Raw genomic sequence first — 12,111 nt, 5'->3', positions numbered from 1 at the left:
CTAAGGTAAAGATGGGGATCATAATGGTGGAAAGTATGGGAACCCAGACACAATCTAATTCTATATAGTCCTGGATATTCAGCTTTAGGTCCCAACAGTATTTTCAGTCATAGACTTGCACTGCTTAGGTTGGAACTGCTTCTGATTTATGCTTTTATGTAAGCCAGTCCCCAAAAACAAACCCTGATAATGCTAACTCAATCAGAATTGTTTTCAATAATCTCCAATTATCTTTCTGGAGGAAAGAAGATTACTTCCCTCAGCTTTTTCCCATTTTTGGTTTAGTGTTTGTTGTTCATGACTTGGTAGGCAGCATTCACTTTGGTTCAGTGTATGATGTGCCTTTGCCCTCCAGGCAGAGCCACTCATACCTCAGGTGTGCCCAGACCTCTAAGGTGGGCAGGGTGCCCCATGCATTTCAACAACACCACCTCTGTCAGCCTGAAGGGGCTCAGCTAAGGAAAGCCAGGCATTCCCAGCCATAGTGCCTTCAGAATTTTTAACTGGTTTGACTGGCTAGTCAGTATAAACTTCAGCTGGGGTTAGGAGGGCAGATGAGAACGACAGGAGCAAGGTGGGAATTCCACATATTCCCCTCTCTGCTGGGAGAATGGTGGTCTGGAAAGGCCATGTGAAACAGCCACATCCCTGTGAGCACTGATGACCCGATGAGTCACCTGCGGTAAAGGCAGTGGTCAAAAGGTACATGCCTTGAGAGCACGGGTGGGAACTGCATCCTGGGCTAGTGGGGAAGCAGGGAGGAATCAACCTTTTTGCCTCAGTTCTGAGACACTGCAGAAGGCTCTCAGTAGGCAACCAGTGTGCATCTTGTAGTCAGGATAGGCAAAAGAATTGACACCAGTAGGAAAACACGTGTTTGGTCTTGGCAACTGTTTTGTGGTGAGTCGTGTCTATCTACCAACACATCCACAGCTCATCTGCATCCCTACCTCCACAGTCACTTTTTGAGCATATCATTCAACCTCTACCACATCTGGCAGAGGGATGGAACTCAGATGTTCCTACAAGGCTTCAGAAATTCAGTGACTGGACAGAGAAAAGGAATCAAAGTTTACTTCCCATATGGACACTCATGGTGGAAACAAACACCATTCACTTCCACTTGTCCAGTCAGCTGATCTGTACCCTCCAACCAGCATGACTGAACATGCATAGATGAATCCCAGGGACATCCACCTTTGTGCACATGGATGTGGAAGAGACAGGCTCTCCTAATGGAAGCCAGGAGTACCTCACAGAGACATTATGGGGACATGAATGGGAAGAAGCAGGACTAGGGGACCATTTGGGAATAAGAAGGGCATGCAGGACCTGACAATTTCCATTTGATACAGGAGAGACGTGGGGTCACCAAGAGACACAGAAGGACACGAAGAGCAAGGATATGAACTATGAGGAGCCAAGTCTTGCTTGTTCTGTCACTGACAGCATTACTTTGTCCTCAGATAGTAGCAAATGCCATAGACTATAGATGCAGGAGTCTAAAACCACTCTAGATCTGCCAGTAAATATCAAGAAAAAGCCACTTCTCTTGGATTTAATTTAAATCTTAGATCGAACAAAAGCAGAGAGATTTTTATGCCCATTCTTTATTAGCAACAATCGAAGTCATATCTTTGCTCATGAAAACTGTGCTGTAATCCTAGCTGATGTGTTTCCTGGAGAATGTGCTGTCCTGGTAATGTCCAGGAGGGTGCAGCAGGCGATAGTTTTTTGAAAAATCCCAGCATAAGCAAAGGTGTCAGTACGCGCTCACCATAAATTGGTAGATGGTGTTTGTCCACAAGCTTGAAAAATCTCGAGGGATTTATTATTTTGTTCCTCATATCACAGCACTAGCCTATAAGGAAATTTGTTTTATGGAAATTTGATTTTCTTTTCTTTATCAGTTCCACCTTTGCCTTCCCACCTCAATACATGATGTTTGAGGTTGATTAGTTTGAACTTCTGTAATGCTAAAAGGTTCCAAAGCTTTATTTTCTCAAAGTAATCCTCCATGTAGGAAAGGTGGCATGCAAGTGTGACATACAGAGAAAAAAATAGAATGAGAAAGAATGAGGGAAAAAGAAATCACTGTAAGGTACTGAAAAAGCAGTGAAAAACAGAGGCTCCACATTGAAGGAAAAAAATGTAAAAATTTTGTGAGAAATGGCACAGATTTCATCAAAATTGGGAAAATTAGGAGAAGAAATTACTCCCTTGAAAAGGAAAATAAATATGGATAAAACAAATAACATTGAAGCTCAAACTAATGTTCTTAAAATTAATTTGGAAAAGCACAGTTGTAGAGCTGTGAAAATGAAAAGAAAACAAAAAAAAGAATTTGTATGTCAAGTGTCAAATTATACAATACTTTCATCATGCTTTCACCTTGGAGAAAGAGAGATTTGTACATGCTTGCTCATTCTATATATTTGCCAGGGAGCATCATGCAGTTCTGCTGCACTGGCTTGGAGTGTGCATTTTCTATAAGTGGTGAACAGAAGACTAGTTGGTTAACTATGGAGATATGGCCACTGATTCAGTAAATTGTGTTAGTGAAATATAAATATTTCTGCTGACTTCAGAGGGTTTTTAGACATGCCTTGTATAATTTTTAATTGCCCTGTACTTGGCACCAATGAGGCCACACCTTGAATACTGTGTTTGGTTCTGGGCCCTTTATGACAAGACATTGAGCTGCTGGCAAGAGTCCAGAGAAGGGAAATGGAGATGGGGTAAGGTCTGGAGCACAAGTCTTATGAGGAGCAGCTGAGGGAGCTGGAGTTGTTTAGCCTGGAGAAAAGGCAGCTCAGGGAATACCTGAAATTTTGCCTGGAGAGATTGTGGGATCTTCATGACTGAAAGTTCCAGAAACAAGTTTGATAAATGTCTGACAGATATGTTCTTATGCCATGATGGTTGAATTAGATAATCCTTTTTGTTGTCTTTGTCTTCTAATTCTGTGAATTAGATTTGTGACACCTAAACAACTACTCAAAACAACTGTAGTGCAACTCTCCATAAGCCATTGGCAATAATCCTGCTTTCTCTGTAGGATGGCTTTTGCACCGTCTGCCTTCCTTCTGCACTGATATCCTCTCACAGCGTGTAGACATGAAAAGGGGAAATGATGCATTTCCCGAGCTTCATGTACTCAAGTTCCCACAGCATTGTGCCCATTACCCACCTTGGCTATATCTATATGGCCTGCTCAGTTGGCAGGGTGCAGTTCAGTGCTGTGGGTTATCTCTTAGAGCACTTTGGTTCTCTTTGAGAAGAGTACAGCATGCTGAATCCTTGCCCCAGGAAGGCTGACTGATCAGAATAACTCCCATAAAAGAAAGAAGAAAAATATCTTCCAAATCACTCTGGGAACACACAGAAATCTTCTTTCTCAAAATGCCTCCAGTATGAACCTAGAAGCAACAGCATTTCATTCAAGTGACAGCTTCCCCTGCCCCGGGGGCACACCAAGCTCAGTTGGCTTGTCCCTGCTTTTCACAACATAATTGCAATTTCTGGAGTTGCCTCACCTTGACACTTCAGTTGTTTTCAGCTGGAGTGCCCCCCAGCTATGGTGAGAAATGCAAGTCAGACTTGTTTAGGCCTGATCCCTGGTCTCTGCCAGTTCAGCAGCTAATGAGGAAAAGTTTGTGTCCTGCTGGCATCCACCAGCCTGGGCTCTGGCTCCCACCCAGCAGTTGCTCTCCTGCCTCAGGCTCTCATACACCCAGATCCTCAGCACCAGCACCACAGGTGTTACTAGCATGCACCTAGAACTGCTGAAAGCTCTTTACTTGGAATAGCTGAATAATAAAATGTTTCAGAAAAACATCTTTACTTAAATGACCTTGCTAAATAAGAAACTGATATTCATGTTAGTCTATATGACCCTCACATATTGATATATGAATGGGACCTATCCAGAGGACTGATTATTCTAGTGGAGAAATGATGCCCTTGTCCATCATCAATAACGGGTGGTTGTCCAGGCCTAAGTCCTTCCAAAATTGAAGATCTCTCTAGCTTGCTACCTTTGAGGAAGTTTTGAGGCACAGGCCTAGAGCTCATTTCCTCCTGCAATTGTTTGATTATTTTCTTTCCCTGCATGTGGATACAAACAACTGAATCTTCAGTTTGAAATGTACCGCATACACCAGTGTGCAAATTTGTGACCTTTACTATAGCAGTTGAAGGGAAATGTGTCCCCAAAAGCCACCAGATTGATCTCCCTTCCCTCAAACAGAATCACCTCTACCACATCCTTCCTGACTGCTGCTATTAAGCTTCCCAGGATGGCAACACCTTTGTCAGGAAAACAGGTAACAGCTATCCTTACTGTTAAGCCTTTCCTATCTCCAACCTAAAGCTTTTGCCTTCATATAGTTCTTTCACATCTTGCAGCATGTGAGAAATTATCAAGGCATCAAGTAGAATGGCAGAGTTGTAAAAAATAACCCAGAATAGTACAAGCCTAGTAGTTCCCACTAGTTCATCTGCATGGATGGATTATGTTTATATAATGTAGCAAATATAATGGCAAGCTTTTCAGAAATGCATTCAGACAACTGGATGCAATACTAAGCTTCAACTATATTCAGAACACCTCAAGTAAAACACATATAAATAATATATATTAATTAATATCCATATAAATTATACATATTCATTACATATTAATGATAAATGTCAACATTGCTAAAGCAAATAGGTGTAGGATGGTAGTGCCTCAAATAGCTGTTTGAGAACAAATACCTGAGCTGACATCAGTGAGGTGACTGCTGTGCCTCATAGCCATCTACTGAGCCACAGTCTTATGACCACTCCTGTGACACGTGGCCTGAGACTCTACTCTTGACTTGTGCTTCAGTTGTACCAGGTAGGCTGATCCTTATCTCAGCAAAGCTTTCACAGAGGGAACACAAGAAGGGCAAATGAGGGGTTACATCCCTGATGTTTCCTGTGCTGTTCTTGTTTATCCTTCTTCCACAAGTTATCCTCAAGCACCTTCATTGTAGCTGCAGACAAAGTTAGAGACCTGCTGGTACTCTTGACATCTTAGGTGATAAATACCCTCCCAGCAGATGGAAACTTTGGGCTAAGAGCTCTCTTCCAGAAATTTGGCTCAGAAAAAGCCTTATCTCAGGATGACTTCACATGAGCAGGTCCCCTTCTCCTGCTGTAAAACATGCACAGACAGGGCTGGAGACAAAGTACTACTGAGTTGAATGTAAAGTGTGGCAGTTCCTGAAGACTGTGAAGGTTTCTGCTCAGCCAGCTGGGAGAAGGCTGTGCTGTGGAGCCAAAGGGTCATCCTGTGGGCCCTGCCTGAGCGAGACAGGCACTTCTTGTGATTTGGCTCCTGCGCCCTCCCCACTGAGCTAAATAAGAGACTGATATTCATTTTAGTCTATACAACCCTCACATATTGGTATATGAATGAGACCCACCCAAAGGACTGAGTATTCTAACGGAGGAATGATGCCCTTGTCCATTGCCAATAACAGGTCAGGCCAAACTCCTTCCAAAACTGAAGATCTCTATAGCTTGCTACCTTTGAGGGGAGACAACCAAGTTGGGAGCAGGGGATCAAACAGAAAAAGGCAAACCCTTTCCTGATGGCAAGGACCATGGAGAAGACCATTTGGCTCTCTAAGGGACTCCCCATGGGTCTATCTGGGCAGGGCAGCTGGGGGTCACCATGGCAGCCCCAGCCCTGGGCATTCAGCACATCCCTGGAGATGGGGATGGGCTGAGGCCATACAGGTGGGCCTGGCTTCATGGGACCCATGGCTGGTCAGGGCTGTGGGGAGCTGGAAACCAGCCCCAGTGTGGCATCTCTGGAGCAGGAACTGACATGGTGTCAGTCATGGGGGAGCCCCGGGTGGTCAGGCAGGGACAGCCAGGGCTGGTGGTGCCTGACAGCTACAGGACAGGGAACTGAGGTAACAGGAGCTTATTTCCTTCCCTGTCTTGCACCCATGCCATAACTCAATCAGCCCTCTTCTCTGCACCTCTCCCTAGATCAAGCTGTCATCCAGTTCTGCAGCAGAGACCAAGGTCAATTTTTTTAGGGAAAAAATCTGCAAAAGCCGTTTCATTCAGTGGAGAAACTGAAAGTTCAGGACACTTGAGTGCCTTGTATCTTTGCCCCCACCAATGTGCAAATGCAGCACCAACAAGGACTGTTTTTTCCTGATTTTTTCCATGCTTATGTCTACTGTGACTTTTCCTGCATGGTGCAGTGCTGTGAGCTGGACTGGCACAGGGAGAACTGGCGCAATCGCATTTTACAGCCCTTGGGAAGAACTTACTCATTTTGTGGAGACATTACACTGAGCAAAGAGATAAAAATCTGCTATGACATCTATTAGTACATGTTTTATTGGGTGTAAAATAAATGTCAAAAGTGTGCCTAAGAACACAAGTTACAATGCTGGACAATATCTTACATGCGCAATGTATGGACTACATAGCCTTGTTTCTTCTGCTTTTCTCAGGTATTATGTTGCAATTTATTTTTCTGTACTAAACTGAGCTTCCCTTTGAGGGAAATCTTGTTCCTTCTCATCTGAGGGAACCATTTCCCACCCAAACCTCTCCCTTCTCCCTGACAGAAGTGGCAGTGATCAGCTGTCACTTATCTGAAACTCACTAGCAAAAATAAATACCAAACAAATGTGATGACAACACAAATTTAATTTAAATGAACTGTCATCAGTCAGCTCAGAAAGAGGTAGGAGCTAATGTTGTTCAGTAAAATGAAGACAATAGATTGTTTGTCCAGTTATAACACTGAGCCTAAAATTATCTCAGGCATCCTCAGCTCCTGCTCTCCAGCAAATCTGAAACTTAGCTTATGTTGTTGGCAACTGGGCCTGCTAGCAAAAAATACAGAAATAAATAAATAAATTTGGTATTCTCATTCCTGTAAAGCATGTTTTTAGAAAAACACAAGAACTGAAACTGTTCCACCTCTAAAACCACTTTAGAATACATGCTTTTGGACAGAGATCATTTTAATAACAGTGTTATTTTCCTTGGAAACGACTTTATTTGACATTGAATTCCTACAAGCAGATGCTACTGCCCTTTATATTAGGACATGTTGGCCAACCCATGCTGTAATGAACTATTTTTAATCTTCACCCTTTTCTGACGTAAAGTCATGCCACGTTCTTCCCTGATGAGTTAGCAAACAGCTTCTCAGCATCATGATCCTCTGTCCTCTGGGCAGCTGTTGCCCAGGTACTCCTCTGGCCTCTCCTCTGCTTCTGGAGGTTCAGACTGTCAGGTTATGCAGACTTATTTCTTGAGACATTATGCCTTTTTCCTCGAGGATACTGAAATAATACAATCTTTAGCTCTGCTGCTTCTTGTCTAGAGACACTAGGATGAGGTATTTGTGTAAAAAAGGATCTAAACTGGCTGCCTGGTGTGAGAGGGAGAAGAGACCTGATTACCAAAGGTAAGACAGTTGCAGAAAACATCCCTTTAGACAGCTGCAGAAGATGTCCCTTTCCTCTTCCCCTGCAATCAAGCCTCCATGTGTGGGAACACACCCAGAGACACAGCACTCAGGAAACAATAAAGAAAGCAGTGTAACCTCTCAATCATCTGCAAAACTTTCAGATTTGGGGACTTGCAAATGCCTTTTTAAGGTTTAGCCCTACATTTGCAAATTCAATGCATACTAAGGTACCCTGGGAAAGAGGCTTTGATATTCAGAGACATTGTGCAAATGTGATTCTATTCTGCACCCAGGCTTCACATTAACAAAGCAAAGCAAACCCACTTGATCTAGTGAACTAAAAATGAATTTAGCTGTCCATCTTGGAAGTCCTTCCAGAAAGCATAATAGTTTTCATCAGCATTTACACAGGGAGATAAACTATTATTTATGTTTGAAAAATGTATTTTCTTTCAACAACCTTACCTACTGCTAAAAAGAAGGGAGGAAAAAGGGTTACAACTAAAGCAGCATCTAGGCTTTTGTTCACAGTCAAGGATATTTAGTATTGCTGCGATAATATGCTTGGCAAATAGAGCGTGCAGCTGGATCGGAAAACTGTTTAAAATTCAACAGCTCAGCTGTGTGGCTTGTTCAACAAATTGTTCCTTGCACTGAGCAAAAGCCAGGCTTTTTCATCCACATTTAGGGGACACACTTTTAGTGGTCAGAATAGCAATTTATCTATGCACATCTTAAGCAAAAAGTCATAGTAATCTATGGTTAGATCTCCTTTAGAAAGCTTAGCTAGCAAAACCATATCAGTGAACACACTCAGAAAGAGATGAGTAAAGAACGGACAAGAAGTGCAATTTATGCTGGGCATGGCACAGCCAGAATCTGCAGTAGTATGAGCTCTTCCATAACTACATCTACTTTTGAGTATTTTTGTCAGATGAACTACATCAGGACAATTGAGGTGGAAAAGTCTATCCATTCAGTTATCTTGCGAAGACATGGGAATAATTTTGTGGACTGAGAATCCTTTGAAACAGAGTTCCACTCCATGCAAAAAAAGGTAAAAAAGACTTTTTATTTGCTTGTTCATGTTGGGATGGTGGTCTAAGAACATGGACAAGATTTATAGGTGAAGTTAATATTTTTCTGTTAGTCAACTATTATAGTTGAAACAAGTAGACAAGTTTGTGCACAGAAGCCCTTCTTCATGCCTAAAAGCTCATCTAATTTTTACAGCCATGCCAGCTGTAAAAATAGCATGGGTCAACAAAGGTGGTAGTAGCAAAATCATAAACATCTTGGTTGTCATGGACATCTGGTTGAAATAGGCTAATCCTAGAAAATTTCTGTTTAAGAGGAAAACAACATTTTCAATAATTTTGTGACTTTTGTACCATAGCTGCTGTAAGGAAATCAGTTTATTTTTCTTAAAAAGTTTAATTATATTAAAGGCCATCAGCAAATTTAAAAATAATTATTAGAAATACTTGTATGTTTCACATTTAAAACCATGATGAATGAGAAAACAGTTCACAGGCAAGGGTGAGATTGACAAAGCAGCAACTCAGTGAAATAATTAATAAAACTAGTTACTGATGGTATAGTATCCTTACACCTGCCATGGAGAAAGGTTTTATGAGGAAGATATAAAATCCTTGATATAATCCCTGACATGTTAAAGATTTCTACCTATAGATAAAAAGACTATAAAATTGTGTAGTCTATTCCTTCAAAACCGGCATATAACAGAGAAATATGTAGGATGCTATAATGTAGTGCACTATCCCTAAAGACAAAATGGAATGAAAAATATTTACATAAAATCAAGTCAGATTAGTCATCTTAAATGAATCTAGTTCTCTACCAAATTGTGAATACTGATGCTAAAAACTGTCTGGGTAAGTAAATCATATTTTGTCAGATTCTTCTGGTTTTCCAATTATTTTTTGTTTATTTGAGTAGGGTTTTTCCCTCTCTAGCTCTTCATCTTACAGGATTTTCATAAATCTACACACTGATGGACTTTGTTATTTAGTCTTTTAGTAAAAATGGCAGAGAAAATCAACAAGGCAAGTTTTCGAAGGACCTACTTAAAAGTTTTATCAGTTTCTATTACATACATTTAAGATTATTAAGCACAGCATGAGTGAAACCATAGACACTAAGTGCATAGTGATTAAGATGAAAGAGGGGTGATATTTTTAGGGGAGTGACATAGGCATTCAATTTTACAATGCTTTAATACTTTGAATTTGAAAGCTTTGTAAGTCAAGTAATAGAGAAGTTTTATCCTTGCATCTCTATGAGATAATGAAGTCAAGACACTTGCTAAATTCATGTTGAACTACTGTTACTCTTCTAATAATAGGAGTCCTGAATTCCCAAATAAGGGAACGAGTTTCCTGGTTGTATCTTCTAATGCATATTGCATGCAATTAGATGCATGAAGTTGATACTTTAACAATAAAACCTGCAGGTTTGGTTGCTCAGTTAGAAAGGGAACTGTTGTGCTAATGTTCTTTCCGATACATATCATCTGCTTCGTTCTTGCCAAGACAGTAAAAACTGTTAGGAATTTATTTTCGTAGATAACGTACTTCATATTTATATTTGTCCTATGCCATTATTCTCTTTCTACTGTACAAATGTGCATTTATTATAAAAAATCTAATTACCTCTACACATTTTTAGGGAATAGCTATTCAATTGCTCTTTTTCATCTGTATAGAACATTCAACACAGGAAATAACTAGAGTATTTGCTCAAAATCTTTCTCAGCTCTACTGAATCAGCAGAAGTAGCAAGTGGGGTAGCACCATGGGATAAAGGACAGCCACATTTTAACTGATAATATTACACAGCCCAACTGGCTTTAGAACTAGGATGAAGCAGTGTGCTTCCTGCCATACATGTCATTGTAAGCAATAAAAATTTGGCCATTGGAATTTGCAAAGCAAATGCTGAAGAAACAAAATAAGAGTCAGGCTGGCTTTTGATATCTTTGTTGACTCTGCAGGGAATTGAACAAAACATGCATTTAAAAAATAAATAAATTAATGTGACCAAAGCATAGACAGTGAAATTGACCACTCAACAGTTTGAAGTTACAAAAAATTATTTCTAACTCTTCTATGTTCTTCAAGGAGAAGAGCAGGATGATGAAAGTCTAGTCCAGAGTACTAGTTACTTAAATACTGAGTGAAAATTATTCCTGGGGCTATGAATGCAGATTATTTTTGGGCATACTGACAGTTCTACAGGGTGTATTGACATTTCTTGACAGCTTGTCAGTCTTCTTCCTAAAGATGGCACTTCATTATGTTCTCAGAAAGAAAAGCAATGCTATTTGTGATGCATTCTGAGAGAAATGGTATTGTTTGTATACAGAGACAACCATGACGGAATGGTCTACTAAAGAATGAATGTGCCAGTGCAAAACAAAACATTAAAATAACTATACTGAGATCTGATAGTTCTTTAGTAATATATGGCATGGCAAAGGCTAATATGCATTACAGATTCATTGTTTTATTTCCTTCCATTGCATGTCTTAAATTATCATGGAGCAGTACAACCTATTTATGTATCTTAACAGCTAATGGCGAAACCCTTCACAGACTCACTGTGATATAAATTATTTTCAAATAGGGCAGAAGATTCACAGCCAGGCTGGGACTTGTTTAAGGAAAGCATCTAATACTTACCTTAATTTTAGACTCCCCAGGGAATCCTGTGGGGATTACAGCTGCCACTTGAGAAAGGATTGTGACTCCTTCACATCCTGCATCTTTACTACCAGCAAGAACCTGAAGATTTCTAAATTACCCTAACCATCTATTTTTCGGTAGTTAAATCCTACCTCTGATGTTTACACACTGACACAAGGTGGTTACTAAGGATCTGATACCATTTTTACTTTGCACTGTAACTGGTAGTCAACAACAGTGCTGAAGACTTGCCTCAACCTGCCCTATGGAGAAGTCTTTGAGCTGGAGGTTTCATATGTTACTGCATCATGTGTACTCCAGTGCTGAGACCCAGCAACAGATCTGAATTTGCAATAAAAAAAATGAAGAAAAAGACCCTTCCATTTCCACCAAACCAGGCCCTGGCAGAATCCTGCTTACTTCCAATAGTCAAGTATAAGAAACTTCTAAAGCAGAAGGGTTCTTTGGTGGCTATTTTCTTTTGTATATGAAGTGGAAAATAATTGTCTTGCTTTGCAATTGCTATGATGGATGTTAGGAAATTTCCAGAGTTTGGAGACTACCAGAGCCACATACTGCTATCTGAAGGCATTCACAACTCAAAGCCCACCTATGGAAAACCTCTGTCTCCCACAATTCATATTGATGTCTTCATGACCTATGGGAGGCCCTGAGAGAAAACTGGAAGTATGGCCATTACTAATTGTGGAGATCAGTGACAATATTGAGAGCACAAAGGATGTAGAACAAATACAACTTTTATGAAAGCTAGAAATAGGTGTGAGATTCAGCGACATGGAGAAGGGGATGCTTTGAATGGCTGCTTCATCTGCTTTTATTGTAGAATCTGCTGAAATACAGAGCGTACTGAAAGAGGGGAACAAGACATCAGTTTGTCTACTTACTAGACTGTTAGTTTACTTTAAATTATAA

The sequence above is a fragment of the Acanthisitta chloris genome, unplaced genomic scaffold (genome assembly GCF_000695815.1).
Source record: "Acanthisitta chloris isolate BGI_N310 unplaced genomic scaffold, ASM69581v1 scaffold2444, whole genome shotgun sequence".
Lineage (NCBI taxonomy): Eukaryota > Metazoa > Chordata > Aves > Passeriformes > Acanthisittidae > Acanthisitta > Acanthisitta chloris.
This window is presented reverse-complemented; position numbering follows the sequence as displayed.